Source organism: Catharus ustulatus, chromosome Z, assembly GCF_009819885.2.
Source record: "Catharus ustulatus isolate bCatUst1 chromosome Z, bCatUst1.pri.v2, whole genome shotgun sequence".
NCBI classification, from domain to species: Eukaryota; Metazoa; Chordata; class Aves; order Passeriformes; family Turdidae; genus Catharus; species Catharus ustulatus.
The window spans coordinates 36,406,872-36,427,632 of NC_046262.2; positions in this window are offsets into that span (position 1 = coordinate 36,406,872).

Sequence of the window (20,761 nt, forward strand, 5' to 3'; positions counted from 1 at the left end):
TGAAACCAGCTTCTCATGATACTGTTCCTTGTTAAGCCATGTTCCTTCATTAAAATTAATCAGGCAGATTAAGCAGCTTTCATCCTCCCACTTCCCACAGTTTTAAGCTTATCTTTTTTGTCCTGAAGCCCATCTAAAAGAGATTCACCCACACCAGAGTGCTGGTTCCGCGGACCAGGAACACGAGACATCTTTTTTAGCCTTTTCCCAACTTTAATTTTTGTCCCTCCTTCTTTTTCAAGAGAAATTCATTCTTAAAGAGGTAAACCCAGTCTTTACCAGGTCATGTGGCTTTGGAGAAAGAGCTGATGTGTCATGCTTTGGATCCCTGGGAGAGAGATACATTTTTTTTTCCCTGAATCTTGATCTTTGCTGACTTTGTTTATTTGGAAGTTAACCAGCACAGCACCATTCTCCAGCATCTATTATACAGGACCTAGCCAACCTCATACACCTCTGACACCTCTGCATAGCTGCGGACAGAGAAAGCACTTCAGAAAGCACTTAAACCTTTTCCTATAATATGAAATCATGATCTTGTTCATGCTTATTCTTGTTTTCTCCTACCTCTGTGAACTACTCCTTTTTGTGGTTTTTGCGAGGGATTTATTGTATTTCATTTCATCTAATTATGCCATAAAATATTTTCAAAGGGGAAAATATATAATTTCCGTCTAAACACAATTTCATGGAAACACTAGTTTATCTAATGTTTACACTTTACTCAACAACACAGAGTCTTTCCTCACACCAAAATATGCCTGAGACTTTAAGAAGTAGGTATAAATATTACTGTTTCTAGTTTTAAATCAAAAGGAAATAGATGACAGCAATCCACTAAATTGATTTGCACTAAGATTGTGTCCCACTCTAGTGGAATTTTTCAGCTCTCTCTCACTGTGTAAAAGCATTTCCTATTTTAAACTTTCAATCAGTGTGAAAGAAACAGTGCTTCCCTTTGTCCCACTGTAAATTGTAAAATTCTGTAGTGCAGAATTATGACAATGAATCTAAAAACTGCTTTTCTTACACAGACTAAATTATTTCTTCTTTGTGAGGAGACCTCTTCTTTCCAAAAGCATGTTAAATTCCTTGTCTAGGCATTTCTTCTCTCCTTAAAAGGTAAATGGCCTTGTGGTGGCTTTTTTTTTCATTTCCCCATAGGAAGGATTTTCTTTTTTAGTGTTTTCTATTAATCATTACCCACATTGTAAGATCTAATCCTAAGAAGCTTCCAAAAATGACAGAATCTTTTAAAATGCTATCTTTTGGAGCACAAATGCTAAAAGAATCCATTTTAATGTGAGTACAGTTTCTGATATCTGCAGCTATAATGCCTTTTCAGGTAAGAAATATCATGACATTTGATCTCCTGTCATGGTGGCATCTGTACAGTCTAACCCAGGATGGGTAAGAGAGATGATAAAGAACTTCCTTTAGTAGGAAGGATAAGAATTAAATTGCTTTCAACAGAAAATGAAATCATGATGAATGAAGTAATTAGCCAATCAATTTTTGTGTTTTGGGGTGTTGAATGTTTTGGGTACCGCTCTTAAGAAGTGATGAAACTAAGTTCTCTGAAGGTCTAATCCTAAGGAAGCTGGGTTCCACTGATTTTCGGTTTGGTGTTGGTTTTTTTCCCCAGGGGCATCTTTAATTACAATGTCAGGAGGGTATGCTTCTTACTGTTTCAGGAGGATATGCTTCTTACTTATTGCAGAGCAGTGACTGAAGGAAGAGTATTTCACAAACATCTTAGAAAACCTAGAACTGTCTCTTGTTACTTGTATCTTCAGTAGGAAAAAGGTTTAGATGATTCAGTTTTGGTGTGTACTTTCACATGAACAGTTTGGTGTGGGCTACGGTATGCTGAATGAGGCGACAGCAAGTGGAACTGCATCAGACATCTATGGAAATTGGTTGACTCATTTAGTAGATCCTTTCTGTGCAGCCTGACATTTTCAGATTTAACACGCCATTGATCTGACTAATTAGGCTGGGCAGAGGGCCGAGCTGAGGGCCACAAGGAGTTTCCCATGCCTTGGTTTCTGCGCCTGACTGCACTGTGCCAGGGGAGCAGAGCAAGGGGTCACGCACCCAGCTGAGGTCTGCTCCCTTTTCATGGGGCAGCACCGAGCTGTGACACCAAACTGCTGCAGCCCCTTTGTACCACCAGCCCAGCCTCACAACCAGTGGAGCTCTCAGCTGGAGTACTCCACCATGGGAAGAGGGTAGGCTCATAGGATCGGACAGGATGCGTCACCACTGCATCTAATTGCTTACTCTTACTGCTGGTGGCCGTCTCCTTATCCCGATCAAGCTCAAACTCCAGAGGATCTGGTGGGCACTTGTCATTCAGTCAGGAGTCTCAGCTTTCTGGCAACTTTTTGTAGCCTCTCATAACACTGTCAAAAGCAGTCTTCAGAGACTGAGGCAGAAGAAAAGTAGATGCATCAGATCAGACAACCACCTGAATGAGAAATGGTAACTGCACATTACATAGGCTGCGGCAGCAAGCTGCTGGAGAGAATGTGAGAAACTGCACTGCCATCTGAATGTGTCTAGGTAATGGCCATTAATAGGTGTGATGAGTAAGGTGGCTTGAAAACATATAGAGCTTTTACCTTCAGAAATGAATTTAAATATTTCTGCTGTGATTTATCTCTTTCATAACGTATTGGCGACAAGAAATGCACTGGAAAGCAGGGCACTAAACAGCCACTAAACTAGTAGCCACATATGTTGTTGTTTGCAAAAGAAAGTCTTTTGTTTATTCAAATCAATCTATAAGTATACAATTTCACAAAATAAAAGCCAGCAGCTTTGGTAGGATCAGAAGGAGAGAAGGGGACTTTTATGCAATAAGAAACCAGCCCTATTTCTTATTCTAAGGCTTGATAATTTTAAAAAATGTGACAGCTAAAACCCACTGGCACATGCTGCAAAGAAGGATGTGATAAAATAATGCTACTCATCTTCAAGGCTGTCAGTTCAGCAATCAGGACTTCTATTCATCTCCGCGGCCTGCTAACTCAGTGCTACCATGCGATAGATAAACCCTAATCCAAGTGACAGCGTTCAAATCAGAACTGATTTGATTGTTCACATATGATACCACAAGACACCAGAAGCCTAAAGAGTTTATAAAAATGCCTGGGTGTCTCTTGTAGGCACACTTCCCCTCAGAATATCTTGCAGTGTAGGATACACCAGCTCCTAAACCAGGGGTAATTTGTAGGTCACGAAAATGCTTTGGTGGCACAGTCAATTCTTATCACAATCTAACTGTAGCAGGAGAAGGGAAAGCTCAAAAATAAAATGTGGTTCAGACCTTGTGAAACCCACCTATTCTGCTTTCAAGTCTCCCTTGGAGGAAGTGAAATCCCTTTTTTTCTCTGCAGAGACCAGGCTCGCTCTTGAAGAGATCAAACATGAATACATTTGTTTCCATGCATAAAGTAGGGTACATGGGAGAGCGGTTTTATGGCACACACGTGAGTATCTCGAAAGTCATCTTTGCCTCTCAGGATGCAACAGAGCTCCTTTCAACAATAGCGGTAGCAGAGCTGCTATTCAAACCTGAGGCAGTAATTGGGATTTTGCAGGTTCGTGGGAGCATTACATTTCAGTTCTGAAACATAATTCTGAACAAAGAACTGACTGGTACTTTGTGGAGATTTCAAAGTTTAGTGTGCCTTTATTTTCATACTTTTCACTAGTGTATCCTGAACTTTTAGAGTAACACTTAGGAGAATAATTGTTCAAGTAGTTCAAGAAGACAATGGCTATGAAGTAATTGAAAGCAGAATGTGACCTGTAGCTGTTCAAGATCAAGAACAAAAACCGAACGACTTTTCAAGGAAATTGTCAAAGTGCCTGAATGCAGAGTGAAACTGTGGGACTTCAAGAGACAATGGGTTTTCCTCTTGTGTCCGGGTCATTTCACAAAACAAAGGGTAAAGCTCTCTTTGTAGTCTTATGTTGAGGAGAACAGATGTCTCCATTTAACAAGGTACTTAAGCCTGTGTCTAGTTTCAATCTTAGGAAAATTCTTCACTCCTGTTCTTTAAACACTCAGCTGAACTAGGATTGTGAAGTTAAATTGCTTTGCAACTAGAGTTTGTATCAATTGTATGCACATGTAGATTTACACATACACATGTATGTATGTATGTATGTATGTATGTATTTATGTATCTATCTATCTATCTATCTATCTATCTATCTATCTATCTAGTATTATTTATGTATTTGTTTATTTCTTTGTTTGTTTATTAGTAAGACTGTGTGGTTCTTATATTTTTCAAAGGATATGAGTGTAAGAGAGGTTTTTCTCACCCATGTTTTATGTGAAATGGATTGTTGGTCTCATAGCACAATTGTATAGTTTATATTTCTTCTTTTAATATTGATTAAAATATGTAAATGTCTTCATTTTTCCTAAGTTTTTTCCTCTAAGATTTAGAGGTACATTGAATAATATTTTTCTAATGTTATCCTCAAGAGAAATGCAATATGAACTTGTCTGAATCATACTATGCTTCTTTTCTTTGTGTTCTGCTTATTCTATCTTTGGCTCTGCTTCTGTTAGTTGTTGTGGGATAAATGTTAATAGAGAAACAGAGAGAAGTCCTGTACTGAAGTATTATCAAGTTGTCTTGAGGAAGGAAAAAATTGCCATGTGCAGTATACAAAAACATACAGACAGCTTACATATGTACTTTGTGATGTCAGAGGAATCTCAGCGTTTCTTAAATTTCCTGACACACTTCCGTGAGCTTTAGTTATTGAAAAGTCTTTTAAACCTGATCTCTTGATTTTATTATAGGTGGTGTTTTTTTCAGTACTTACTGGTGTAACTACTGCTATCTTTATACTACATGTAGGTTCAATATGGGAATTTACATTGCACTCAAAAATGCATGTGTCATTTGGCAAGTTTACTTGTGTCGGTGTCACCTTCCTCATCACAGCTGCATTGGCTAGCTGTGGTCTCTGTCAAGACAGTAGGTTGTCTCAAACCGCTCACATTTCTCTTTCTCTCTCTGTATGAGAAATGTTCTGACTATTTACAACATGTATCATCCTGCCCCAGGTTTTGATGTGCTTCTTACTGTGAGTCACTAATACAGCAGTATTTAACTGTGGAGGCTCTCCACACTTAGCAAGTGCATAATGTACTCAGTCCTGGGGACTGAAGTGCACGCAGTCTCCAAATCTGTGCAGAGACTGACCCTGCCTATACCGAATGGTGGCTGCTCAGTACCCACTGACAGGTTGGTCCCACTGTACAGGTACACTTGACAAACCAGAAATATTTGATCTTTGCCTGGCATCTCTGAGTATATAGCATCTGCTATCGTGAGTGTTTGCTTTATTGCTAGTGAAGGGATCAACTACTGCTCCCAGGGGCATGATTTTGTGATTTTAAAGTATGTTAAGTGAATAAACAAAAATGACCTGTGCCTCTTTGTTACTGGTTATTTTGATTAAAACCCTTTGCATTTCTAATTGAGGTTAAAAATCATCATTAGTGTTTGTATAGTTTTTCTCTTTTCTTTGATTTGACGGTAAGAAAGCTGTAACCTTGCTGGGAGGGTGTCAACTTCAGATACAGACAACCACTACTTGACAGGTTCTATCAGAAAACCAAACAAGGGAAGAGTATGTACGCCTGCTACCAGCTGTCACAGTATTGAACAATGAATGTTTGATGAACTGACCTGCAAATACACACATCCCTCTGAAAGTGAGCTTTAAGTACTCTCTGGCTGACAAAATTAAAAAGAAGAGGCCTCTGTTGATAATATATAAAAATATATATGAAAATATTTATTTAAATCTCCCTTTCTAGAAGTACATCAGTAAAATTTGAATCATTATTCGGTTTTTGCTAAATGAGAACCGTTGGAGAATTCAAATCATGGTCAAATGGCAGCTGAGGTTGATGGAGCTGTCCTTTTACAGCAGAGATTATCTTGGACCATGCTGTTTATACATTGAAGAGCTCTATTATCCTCAAAGAAAATCACAATGAGTCTTGTAAATAGTACTATCAAGTCATGTTCTTAAGATTTTTTTGTTTACTGTAATAGATGTGTGTTTTTGCTATAAGCAAAAACCAAAACAAGATCAACCAAAACTAAAACAACAACAAAAACCCAAACAAAAAACAAATTTAAAAAACCCATACAACCCACACGAAACCCTCCCAAACCAGACAAACATAGAAAACACCAAACAAATAAACACACGACAAAGAGCAAGAAAATATGGTTAGAATTGTCTAGCTTCAGTAAATACTTTGTGCATCCAAAGGATAGCAACCCTCAGGCTGAGCCAACTTTTATCATTAGAATGAAAATTGTCTTATGAAGACAGCTTCCTCTTCCTCCTATCTCATCAGAGTCAAGTGACGGTTCTTTGCTTTGCCTTCTGTTACTGTTGCTTTTACCTTCTTGGAGAAAATCCTTTTATATCTTTGTCCTTATTAGTAGGATGCAGGGACTAATGACATTATTTAATCTGGAGGAGATTCTAACAGAGGGGAGGGTATTTGGTAGAAATTATTTCTTGAACTGGTCACAACACTTAGCTCTCATTGTTTTGTTTTACCTGGCTTACAGCTGTGATATAAAATGTACTAACCCTTAAACAATGGAGAGTAGCATAGGAAAAAAAACAAAACAAAACAAAACAAACAAACAAAACCGAAAACAAGCTTAAAAGGGCACTGATGTTGGGCTGCTTCTGGGCTCCACTGTTTCTTTTTTTCTCTAGGAACTCAATGTTTGGTTTGGGCCAGCTCTTCTAGGTATTCTCTACTGCTTTGTCTGTCGTGTTACTATTGAGGAAAGCTTCATTTTGCATGGAAAAAATAGCCAAGGACTGGATCCTGGGTAACCTCAAAAATAGGATAAAAAGAAAAATCTTTATGCCCCAATTTAGGGAAACCAGTATTTATCAATCTAGTTATTGTCTTTATATCCTCCTCTTCTGACTCTTCTTTGCCAAAAGAAAGAAATTTAGACTCCCAGAGTTTAAATTACAAGTGACAGTAGGCAAAGTTTGGAGAACTTCTGTCTTTGATAGAGTGGCTGATGTAGTGAGAATAACAGATGAGCCCTTTTGGAAGACAGATTTGCAGCTGGTCTGTTGTTTTTGTTTTTTTTTTTTTTCTCAAACATGTCAGTTAGTCTACATAACAGATACGATTTTTCCTTACAGAACTTGTTGTGCTAATAATATTCTTACAGTTATAACAGTACTAAATCAGTGCTAGAGATGATAACAACCCATCTGATTAAAAAATAAAAAATAAAATATGGGATGTCTGATCCCTCAGCTTTAATGCAAAAAACCTGTATTTAAAATAAGAACAAACAAACCACAGAGTCGCATGCTGTGTTGCACTTAGTATTGCAATTTGAGAAAATCTTCAAGATGCAATTTTTCAGAAGATCATTTGACTATTAGAAATGCCCACTCAGCGCCACAGGATGTGATTCAAACAATGCCATTCTGGCTTGGCAAAGGCAGTAGTTGAGGACTACTATAAGAGTTCTGTTTCAAAATTTGAAGGATATTAATATTAATTACTTGCTTTGTTACTATTCTCTACATGTCATTGTCTTGTGAGATCTTTCGTTATCTGCTGAGGCCAATGTGCAAGTGAGCTGTTTGGTGCAATTCCACTGAAATCAATGGTGGTACTTTCCCCTCCTAGGATGCAATTATTTAATATTTACCTGATAAGATACTTCCTTCTATTACTTTGCCTGTTTCTTATTGAAAAGGTGATTTTTACCCCAGTGATAGCAAAGCAAAGTTACTTATATGCATGAGTATCTGGTTAGAGAAAAAATCTGTAGAGAGAGGAAAAAAATTGTCCTGTGTCTTATTTCTATGAAAATATGAATGTATTTCACTGACAAGTGTCAGAGAGAAACTTGTCAAAATTGTTTTACATCAATACCTTTTTTCCCATATCGTAATGAATGGATAATATATTGCAATAATAAACTTCAGGGGCTTTGATAATAGAGCCTGCAGGTGGCTAGTAAGGATAAGTGAACTGGCACACTGCCTGGCCTGGCATTTGCTTCAATAGTTCAGTTTTGGCAGCTTTTTCCAATCTGAGATTACTGTCTCCCGCTTCCCACCTCTGATGTAACCTTTAAATAAACGTATACCAGTGACAGACCAGATATTTGAGTGGAGAACTAAGCTAATATTTTTTTTCTTTCTATAACAGGAACATTCCTCGGTTACCTGTTTGTTATAACGTACCCCTGAATTTGAAAGTTACCCAGGCTTTTGTTAATATATCCCTTAGATAGACTGAGAGAAATGATAGGTAGATAAAAAGATAAATAGATAGATAGATAGATAGATAGATAGATAGATAGATAGATAGATAGATCGATCCCTTAGATGGATTAGAGTGAAATGACACTCAATGATTTATAAATGTATATATGTAGGCTTTATTTCAAAATTACAGTAAATTCACGAATACAAGCCGCACTGAGTATAAGCCGCACACTATTGTTCGTGTCTTTTTCGGTTTGTAAATAAAGGGTGCTACCGCAGCTATTGTCTGTGTCTTTTTTCACTTGGAAACAATGTTTCTGAGGTCGGCAGTAAGCCAGTAAGACCCAGCGATCCCGCGATTGTGTTACTAAATGACGACTTTGTGAAAGTTCACCGGGAACTAAAGTGCGGCTAATATTCCGGGTGCGGGTATTTATTGACAAAGACATCAATGTTGCCAACACACCGGATATGTGGCTTATACTCCATGTGGCTTGTATTTGTGAATTTACTGTATTTGCAATTTTTATTAGCAATAATGCTCCAAAGATACCTGACTATGAAATGCAACATTTAGATGGATGCAGAATTTTGGAAGAAAATAATTCTGATCTTGTTTTAATACTTTTTCTTCATTTTTCTTTCCTTGGGTGCAACAATCGTATATTTTTGTTATTCTTTGAGTAAGATGCTGTGATTTCACTGCACACCAAAAGTTTACATTATTCTTCAAAACCTGCCACCTGTCATTTCAAGATATTTATTTTCTGACTCTGACACTGCCTTATTACCAGCATTTCTACCTTGCTCATACTTTTCCTAATTTTCCCCATTTGCTCAACATCTTTGGTATTTTGAGCCACTTTCACCTATTTTTCTGTCCTTCTCTCCTGGTTTCCTTCAATCCTCTTAACTAAAATCTTTTCTGTCCTCTATGTCCCTGCCCTCTCTCACACTCCCAGAGCTTGGTTCTGGCCCTGTGACACTGTGAGATATTTGAAGCTTACATATTTTTGTCCAGCTTGGTGATTTACATTTTGGATAAATTCAGCAGTGCTTTAGAGCTGGACCAGCAGCCGGGTAAATGTCATCAGCTGGGCATGCTGACTCAGAAAATGCTGCCAAGCCTCCAGCTTCAGAGGCTTTGCCCTGCTCCCTCAAAGAGGCTGAAATACTGTTCTGATATTCACTGCTCTAACCTCAGCAGTGCCTCATGGGGAGCAGAACAAGCTGTGTCCCATTTAGAGCACTGTAAGGCAATAAATGGTGATCCCCAAGGACCCCACGATGCCTCTGCCATTACTTTCATTCAAGTTAAATGATGTCTGAGTTGCACCATACCTCGTGCTCAACACAGAATTTCCATCCTCTCCCAGTTAAGCAGATACTCCTATTACATTATTCCTCATTTCTCTCTTCCCTCCTGACATGGTGAAAGATTTGCCTGCAGGAATGGTCTTGGCAGCTCCTGAACAACTGTGTTGCTCATGGCATGACTGAACTGGGTTTGGTTTCTTATGGGTCTGGCTCTTGCTTTATGGGTTTCAATGTAGTTCAGCACCATGAAGAGCAAGTATCTGCAGGGAATGCAGCTTTGGAAATCACAGCATACTGGAACTGCTAAGGGCTACTAACATCTGCACCAAAAAGTGCTCAACAGCCTGTTGAGAAATGGTTTAAGGGAAACTAAGGCTGTAGCATTTGAAGACATCTCACCACAGTTGCTCTGTACCTAAGTTACAGTCTTACTTCTGGCTTTGAATGAGTTCGAGTTGTGCAAAGAACTTAGCAAACATGGAACAAAGCTTGGACCCTTCCTTGAAAAGATAAACATTCAAATATTGTCCTTGCACAACAGAAAAACAGTATCATTTACCTCCAGATTAAATACTCTTTCAGGTCAGAATCTTTTATTGATGCCTTCATTGTTTACTTCTACTTTTGCAGACTCCTGGATCAATGCTTTTATTTTGCAATTTTTGGTTTGGTTTGGTTTGGTTTGGTTTGGTTTGGTTTGGTTTGGTTTGGGTTTTTTTTGATGGACATTTGCTCTTGAAATACTGACACCACTGCTTTGAGCAGTGGAAATGGGAGGCAAGATCTTTTTCTCTGCCAAAAATTTTCCTCCTCAGACAGGCTCTGTCAGTGACAATAATGTTGGCAGCTCCCACTCTGGAAAGCCTATTGCCTAATGTGATTTCAGGCTTTCATACTTTTCAGGTTGAAAGGTTTTTTGGGTTTTTTTTTTCCTTTTTTTAAAGAAGAGAATCTGTACTCATCAAATTCTTATTTCCTCGACCGGGTTACTATCAACTGTCTTGTCACGAAAAGCTCACAGCAAATAGAGAAGGCACAAGCTCTCATGCTGTGGTTTGGCTTAGGTTCAGCACATGCACACGGTTAGGACTTCAGATCAGTGTATTCATTTACAGATGACATTTTACTGTTCATGTCTGCTTTCTTGTCCTGCACATACTACTGGCATGACTAAAAGATTCTATACTGCTCACAGCTAGGAGTTAGCGTGTTCATATCTTCTAGACTGTGGGTTTCATACAATTTTCTGTCTCATCCTGAGCTCTCCATGGTGCTTTCACTTACAAAATAGTGCTGCCACACTTCCTTGTTGGGGTGGGTGGCACTAATCTCTTCTGCTAAAGGAAGAATGGGGTAACAAATGATGTAAAAAACATCACAATGACAAGGTGCAAATTTATGGGATACAGTAACTAATGTGGGTCACTCTACCTCAGGAATGGGTCTGTCAAAGAGAAATAGACTTTAGAAACAGCTAAAGAGAACTGAAAGGTCAGCCTGAGGAAAACTGCCCATATGAAAAGGAACTGGAAACAGTTAGACTCATTTAAGACAAAAATAGCAAGTAAAGGAAAGATAAGCAGAAAGGTATACAGAAGAGTGGAAAAGAGAGTGGACAGGTTATGCTAGAACTCTAGATTTTTAAAAATTATTCCTCTGAAGCATCATCGAAGCACTGTTCACTTAGTATTGGACTTAAACAGACCACAACTATTAACGTATTGGCTCAGACAAACGTCTCAATAGTAAAGTACATTCTTTGACTACATGTTTTTATATAAAATTAGTAAATTTTTATTCCAAACAGAGTTGGCTTTAAGTAACAGAACAAATTGAGTAGACCGTGTTACATCTTTTCAAACAATTTTGAACACTTGTTTATGGGAATTTAGTAAGTAAAGGAGAAACATAAGATTCTACATGCTTGCTCTGATTTTGGGTGGCATTACCTACATAACCTGCTAGTTGGCTCTTCTTGGGGCAATACGGGGAGAGTTAACCTTGTGATTAACTTAATGACCATCACATGGCAGCTCTTTGAAAAAATGTTTTTAGAAATGATGCTCCCCATTTGTCTGGGAAGATATGGATTGACTGAGGATTAAGGATGGATTGCCTCTTCCTGAAGCATATACTTCAACTTTTTGACTGCAACTTGTCAACCCAATTAGAAAAATTGAAAACCTAGTTCTGCTTTTGAGAAATAGTGAGTGATAGATGAGATGAAAATAAGAATGTAGTAAATCTGTTTCTTGGTAGGGGAGAAATTAAGAAACTGGAAAGGAAGGGAATTCTAGTGTAATGGAGTTAGAAATGTAAATCTGAAGATAAAAAACTACCACGCATAATATAGATAATAACAGGTAATAACATTGGGGATATAAACACAAAGTTTCTTTTTTCTTTTAGAATTTGGAGAGAAAAATACCTAGCACGTTTGTATGAATATTTTTCCCTTTGAGGACCTGCTTTTAGAAAAACCTGTTTCTTCTTAAAAACACTTGCAACATGAAATTATTTGAATTGCATCTGTTCCTTGGTGAATGAGTAAACACTCAGTAACTTTTATTTCAATGGTACTATTCTTACAAAAAATTGTGTGTAAGTGCGAGAGAGAAAATTGCTAATTTCTTCTTTTGCCATTTCTGTGATTAGCTTCTCTTTTTAAAAATTGACTTAAAGTGAAAGAATCTCTCTTTCCTACTACAGTACTCTTTCAACTGTTCCAAGGATTGGATGGAAAACAATGGCACAATCAAGACAATACCATTAGCAACAATCTAGGTTGGTCTTGTGGCACAAACTGACAACCCTGTGGATATTATCATTAAAACAATACATCCACATACCATAATCTTTCACCTGTACAGGGAAAAAAATATTTGGCAGTGTGACAGGGCAGACCTAGAACCAATGTTCTCCTGCTCTCCTATTAAATCTTAGTTCACCCTAAGTCCTAGATAGTTTACACATGGAAGGCAGGTTGACAACACTCCTGACAATTCCATGTTTGATTCCATCTGGGTACCAGCAATGGTTTCATTTAATTTTCTATGAGAGGAAATGTAGTATTTTTAAAATGAGTTCTCTGAAATCATAATCAATTTCTCTTGATCTCAGATCTGTGGATCATGTTATGGGAATTGCTGCTACAGCCTGATCTCAATGAGATTGCTCTAAAGGGAATTCCAATTTTCAGCAATGATTAGTTTTGAAATTAGCTTAGCTGATTAAAGCATGGTGCTAATAACAACAGAGTTGTGGGTTCAGTCCCTGTTATGGGCCATTCACTTAAGAGGTCGATGAGCCCCTTGGGTACCTTTCAGCTCAGAATATTCTATGATTTAGTCATAAAAATAGTTGTGATGAATTCCAGTGATATATGTTTTTGCTGGTAGAATGAGAACAACTCTGCAGTTACTATTTGATATTCACTTAAAGCAGAGTTATTACCAAACAGCCATCCTGTCTCTTCTGCCAAGTCCTTGTTCATGTGCCCTGCTTTTTTATTGTGCCACTACAAGTAGCTGCACAGCCTTGTAGAAAACCATATAGATAAACCAATCAGCTAAACATTCCTCTTGTTCCCCCATTTACTGCAGTTTTCAGTTGAATCAGGCTCCCAGCCTTGTTAATTTACAAATCTTTTACTGGCACTACGTAGGGATTGGTGCAAGAGCAGTAACAAATGAGCAGTGGAATAGAACCAGGTTTGCGGGAAGGATGTGGACTCTTCTTGGAGGATAAATTGAATTATATATTTAAATTTAGGCTTCTAGTTTAAACACATTCAAAATTCTTTTTCCATGAACATTGCTCAGTTTTCATCTAATTTGCAGTTTTCCTTTAACATTGTTACCAGTCAGCATTCCTACATTTGATCTGAACAGAAAGCACCAAAAGGAAACAACAAAGATACAGGCTTTTTTTTTAATGTCTTAACTTCAGTGGATTTATTTTTTTTTATTACTCTTGCCTAGACTTTTTCAGCTCTAATTAGTTCTGTGGAATGATTACTGATTGATTTACCTGTGTATAAGATTTTGTTGAATAGGCAAGTAGTACTTGTGATTAGAATTTGGGGAAAAAAGTTGAGTTCCTTTGTAAGTTTTTTCACAGTTCAGCTGCAATAAATAATAATCCTTCACCAGTGAAAGAATATTCATTCTTGTTTCAAGGGGAATGAAATAGACTGGCCATTAGCAACAAATTGAAATTATCACTTTTATCAAAGTGAATACACTGCTCTTGTAAAACAGTGACAATCTAGCTGTGTTTAAAAGCCATGTAAAAAAAAGTAGTTTTGCATCTTCTTTTGGCACTTAGTCAACAATGCTTGAAACATGATGCTCTTATCGATTCCTGAAAAGCTTACTAGACAACTAGACAACTACTTTTAAGCACAGAACACTAATATTTAAACCATTATATCACCTACATTTCCATAATATTGTTCACCAAGTTTTTAATGAGTTGCAATGTATGAATACTTTACCACATTAAGTGGTCTACTGAAAAACTAGAGATAATAAAATGCTGTATAAAGTCTACTGCAAAATTCCTGTTATTCCAGGATTTCAGCCAACAGACCTAAAATTATTTTAGAATGTAGAATGCTTTTTGCTTTGGAATATAAGCATATACAGAGGCACACACATGGTACCTAATCAGTAGATAATGTGAAACAATGCAATTCCATTGAAGTCAGTAATTTAGAGCAGATGAGGTTGCGGCCATAAGCTCATATCTTTGTGTATGCACTTGTAACACACTTACGTGTGACCTAAAATCATGCGTGCATGTAACAGTGTAATCACATACAATTACTTTCTTCTGCCAGCAGATTTTTCATTAGACTGGAAAAATGGAAAGCCTTCATGTACTTTAGATATTAATTATTTCTGCTTATGAGAGACACATGGGTTTTCACATCCCTCCTGATTTTTAGGGTGTCATCCTTTTCCTCCACTGGCTGCCATTTCAAGGGAGAGAAGATACTGATGGGCAGAAAACTTCGAAGAAACTTTAAAATGAAAGTAGATGGTACAAACTACAAAACCTTTTGAAGGAAAAAAGTTATCCATAAAATTTCAGGTGCAATGGATTAAAAGATCGAAGAGGTTGATAGACAAATGATTAAAGGAAGCATCTCAGGAGGTAGAAGCTCCCTCTCTCCTCTGTGTATGTACACGAACTACTGCCTTTCTAAATAGCTGTTTCTATACTTGAAAGTCTTGTTTCTTTTTTTTTTTTCATTTTCTTTTTTTAAGCTTGTTTGTTATTATGCTTTATAAATATACCATGAATTATTCCCAAGTGAGCAACAAACCTAATTCTTTTCTAATCTACACCTTCATAAAACCAATATAATTCTGTCAAAATGAATGGAAAGAATAGTACCATTATTTTGCAGAGTGTTAAAAACAGCCTTGTTCCTGCAAAGGCAGAATAACTGTTTTTCTTTGAGCTTCCTATTATCTATATTAAGCCTCTAGGCTACTTGTTACTTCTATTGTGATTGCTAATGCATGTTCCTGTTTAGCACTGGTATTACCTCTTGCATGGTGCAGGGATAGCTTGTTCTGTCTTGGTGTTAAGTGCTGGTGAGATGCAGTCAAATTTTCTACCTTCAGACCACCATAAGTGACACAGAAGGGGATGATTCATCAACAGCACCTGCTTTAGTGGACCTCTTCAACATGGCAGAGTATTATGTGAATCATATATTACAATGAAATGTGCCACTGAAGAACAAATTGCAAAACCTAAAGAAAAAGAAGGTATCCAGGTCAGTCAAAGAGTGATCTCAATACTGACTAGAACCAACACTTGTTTTCGATTCAGAATTAACAGGTCTTTCTTTGTGCTCCTGACTGGCCTACTGCTAATACTACACACTGTATCTTGGTTTTAGCAGTACTATCACAGAATATCATAACGTATAAAGTTGGTAGGGACCAAAATGGGGTCATCTGCTCAAGTAGAAGCATCTCAGAGCACATGGCACAGGATTGTGTCCAGATGGTTCTTGAATATCTTCAATGAGGGAGACTCCACAGACTCTCTGGGTGATCTGTGCCAGTGCTTGATCATCTGCACCGTACTGTTACAGAAATGCTCAGCACTTTCTTTAATCTGTCCTTTGTGTATGTTTGATACACTTACAAGATGTTTTTCAACACCATTGCTTCTCATAGATCTTTACCTTCTTTTCCTTTTCCTCCCATTTTCTCTCATTTTACTCATGGTGTATGTCAGGGTTAGTTTTTCTTTCATGCCTTGCTATTTCCAGCAGGTCACCACCTTCTTGTTGAGACACTCTTGGTTTAAAATCAAGCACCACCAGGACATGTTGCCTGCTGATATAACTTGGGACTGAAATCCCACAGAGCAGAGGCCAAATTTGATAGATATTTTCTAACATTTTCCTTCCAGAAGTATTGAGGAATAAGAAATAAGGCCTAAAGGAAACTTAAAAGATGAAGGATGACAATGAGGTACTCCTTTATGACTGTGTGGGGCCAGAAAGAATTCAGATTTTGTTGATCGTGGCAGTTCTCATTAGACAATGCACACTGAAATGTGTGGCTTGATTCCTACCACAGAATGAATACTTCTGAGGAGACAGTCCTTTATGGGAGAGTAATATGTGGAAAAATTAAGATTATCCTAAGTAAAATGCATTTTAAAAATATACCTCCTGTGAATAAATACTTTATGTTAAAAAATATTCAGAGATCCTGAGGGAGTCTGCTGTAGCAAGGTTCAAAAAATATGTGTTCACAAACGACTACAATGGTGCAGGCTTTGCCTGTAGAAACTTTTAGTCATTTCACCTATCTGTGACTGCAGGCGAAAATTACAAATATGATTGGTTGTAGTTATTCAGAGTAGTTCAGAGACAATGCTGAAGAATTTTCAAGCTAAGTACCAAAGAGTATCTAACCACGTCTTGAAGACAAGTTTGTACTCTGCAAGTTCGGATGAACAGCTAAGATTGTTATAGAGAAAATATGTCATTTTACCCTCTTTACAAATTGGTTAATGAGGTGCTATTGGAATAAGTAACTTCCCAAAGGTCGCATAAGTCTGTGGCAAAGCAATGAACTGAAATTAGCTCTCCGAGGTGCTCAGTGTGACAGTGCAACACTGTTGTTATTTCTATTCCCACAGTATTTATTTAATCTCTACTGATATTTAAAATTTCTTTTTAATCTTAGAGAACATTAGGAAATCTCTTTAAAGAGCCAAAGTCCTTAAATAGCCCTCCCAACCTGTTTTCCTGAATGGTTTTCTGTCCCTTAGGCTACCATAGGAAATCATGTTATGATCACATTTAATTGTATAGGCTCTATTCTCAGCAAAGAAAGTAAACCTTGACATTAGGAAACCTGAGGGGAAAATGTTTAAAAGAGAAGAAGGCATTTCATATTGGAAAGATTTGCATGTGTTTGGTATTAGATAGAGAGCTTTAGAGAAAACACATAAGAGTCTGAGCACTCAGGCTTTTCTGGGTTCCCCACTGGGGACATGATACTGCGCTTGGTTAATATGTTATAAATACAAACAGGCCAGTACTTGCTGAATTTACACTGCACATTAAAAGTTTGAAGTTCCAGAGGGAATTCAGAATTCCTCCTCTTAATGGAACTGCTTTTCTCTGGGGAGATGTAACAAGGCACCGCCGTGATCAGCAGCAGCATGGAGACAGGCGGATTCTGCAGTAGTAGAAACACTCGTGCTCCACTTGTTTAACCCACAAGCTCTGTCTCTACTCTTCAATGCTCTGTGTACACGGTTGTTGACTATAGAATGCAACATTCATATGAGATCTGTAAGAAAGGTCCTGTGATAAAAATCAAAATTTGCCCTGCACTATGCAGAATATGCTTTCTAACTGAAAACACAAAATGTTATTGTCTTATTTCTTCAATGTGAGATTTTAATAAAACTTTGGAATTTTTCTTTCTTACCAGTTTGCTAATAGAATTATGCTTTTGACATATTTTTTAGAAAGAAGAGTGTAATCCCGTTGTCCTAAACCATGTTCTACAACCGATAAGAAAATATTTTTGTTGTACATGAAGCTGTAAAAAACGGATCTAAAAAGAGGACATTGAAGTGGGAGTGTGAAAATTTACATCCCAATCCTATATAGCACTCCTGATAACGGCTGTTTTGCTGTTGGCTAGCCATCCCAATGCTCCCTTTTCAGATGGTTCTCATCTCTACTTTCTACCAGCTGCTAGGCATCCCATCTGCCATGCCGGTTGGGATTTTGCTGTCCCTGGGCACTCTCAGTGCTTACCGGTGAGCTTAGTGTCAGACACTCAGTCAAATCAGCAGAAGTTATGTGATGGGGCATCTAAAACCTGAGGTCTTCTGGTGACTCTTCCCTCATGGCTACAGCAGGGTCAGCAGCACACAGCGTTCACCATGCCTCAAAGCAAAAATCTCACCCAACTCCAGCAAAGTCAGAAAACTTGGGCTTATTTGTGTCTAAGGTGAGTTTCACCCCTCATCTCTGATTCACTGGTTTGCAAAGAACCTTAAAAATAGCTCAGCTGTCAAAGCCAATGTATGAACCTCTCGTCACTATACCAATGTAAATTATTACTTATCTAACATTTCTAAAGGTGAAAATATATGGCATTGCAAAATGGCATTTGACAGCAAAATGTGACTGCACTGAATGATGTGAGCTTTCAGTCTGCTGTGCTCCTAGAAACAAATGGACTGCTTTCACACATCCCCAGTCTCCAGGTCTGTCTCTGGTTACTACAGTGACTTTTCTTTGTTCTGTACTTGAGTGCTGTAAGAGTCAAGGGCTTATCTGTCATGTGCTATAGATAATCTCAAAAACACCTTAACAGACAACGTATGAACCCCAGGGCTGTTTATATTCATGAAAACCGGTCCCCCCACGGAGGTCACTTTGAGTAAGATACACCAGGTCATCAAATATGCAGCATACATTGCAACAGGGGTCTGGTATTGCAGGCTTAAGACTTTTTGTGAGTTATGTCAAGGAGGACTGTTTTTGTCCTTAGCTTGATGAACATTTCAAACAGCCAGCGCTCTTGTAGTTCAAATGTAAATGAGAATACAAGTTACAGCTATCCTGACTTTTCTGTACTGAAATGACAAAATGAATTTTCTCCTACCTGCCTGCTCAATACCCAGTGAAGAGCTGATGCACAGACGTCGTGGTTATAATATGTATATAATAAAATAGAGTTAATAAAATTAAACAGCTGCCTGACAGCAACATTGCAGAGAACTGTCTTTCTGTGTTGCAGGCTGTAATATGTGCCTGACACATAATCAGGTCACAGGTTGTATTTGTACCCATGGCAATAAAGCTAATATTTAAAAGTGATATAATAACAACTATTTCCCAAAATATTTTATGACTTAATCAGGGGAAGCCTCCTAGAAATTATTGTGTGTTTACTGTATAGTACTGCTGTTATCAAAATCTGTCCATTTCACCTGAAAATAAGAATGGGAACGTCTAGATATTTGCAGTACACTCCTACACATCCCACATCCAGTTTTCTCTTGAATTTAGTGAGTTTGAGATTAGTTCTTTTGTTACTTGAAACAATTTTTAAGGCTGATTCAGTATAGCTTCTCACAAGAATGCATATTGATATTTGTTTTGCCTTAACTATCACTGTAAATAACTTCACAGCCATCACTGACTCCCTCTATTTAATTTTTTTTACAGAGCTGATACCTAAAATGCAAGTACACATAAATTTTCTAACAAATATTAAGTAATAGCATCTAGCTAAAACTTGTTATGAAGAATTTAGTCTGCATATTTTACCTCAACACTTGCTTTAATTTGCTAAATAGCCTATGCAGAAAACTATTTACTTATCCATTAAAAAACAAAACAAAACCACCAAACAAAAAAACCCAAACAAAAAAAACCCAAGAACAACAACAAAAAAACCCCCAACCCTGTTCCATTCTGTTTTGGTTTCTGGGGTTCTGTTGTCATTTTATCCTAAAGTGCTGTTTCCTCACATTTGCATCTACCAGCCTTTTTAATGTGATATTCCATTTAAACTGCCTTTTAATTGTATGTGCTGCCTTGGCAGAACATGACTGATGTACTAGCGTTAATTAGGGCTCCAGTCAGCAGCCTATGCCAGCTGGAAACTGAGAAACAAGCGTAAATTATTCTGTCATCAATCAGCTCAAAAATGTTTGAATCACTAATTAGTTTGCAATTTGGGTGACAGTTTATCTGACGCAGGCGGTGTCAGAAACTTCAGATCTTAGATGAATAATTTGCCAGCAACAAGCACATATTCCCTGCTTTTAAATACATGAAGGTTTATCTGCATGTTGAAAGGTGGCTCAGCAGTCTTCATTAACTTCCAACTGGGACTATGTAAATCAGGAATCAGTGTGAGGCACTTCAGTCTGTGGTGGCTTAGCAGATGATATTTAGAAAAAGAAAGCCTCTTTTCTCTCTTTTTTTATTAATAATTCATAAACTGATAGACGAGAATGTTTGGGCTTTAACAGCTTAAAAAAATCACAATGGTTAAAAAAAGAGAAGGCAATCACCCCCTTTTACATGAAAATTAGTTGTGCTGCATCTTGCTGTTTAACTGATTTAGTCTCCTCAACCCGTCATGTGTCTGGAATGTTAAGCAGTAAGTGATTAGCCCTTGTCCTTTAAAGCAGGATCATTATTGGGGTTTTATTAAATGGCAGACTTGTGTTTCCATTTAAAGGGTAAGGGGGGGTGGGGGAGGGGAAACAAGAAATCGCTCACAGGAAGCAGAAAAGGTTACCAGTGTCTCAAAAGGAGAAACTATTCAACATTATAAATGCAGTCGAGGGGGTCTTAACATCTGTATTCTTATCTATAACAGAGATAAGTTTAATATCTTGCCACACATACGACTATTCTGTGTCCCATAGATAAAACAAAACCGTAAAAACAATTGAGGGAGGCAGTATTACTGGGTAGAGAGGCAGCAATGTGTCTTCCACCTACTCATCCATCCTTCCGGAACTGAAAGATGGCTTTGATATGGAAAGGTGCAGCAAGAGCAGGGAGCACAGCTGTGAGCTGACCGTGGTGCCAAACACAAAAAGCAGTCGAGGA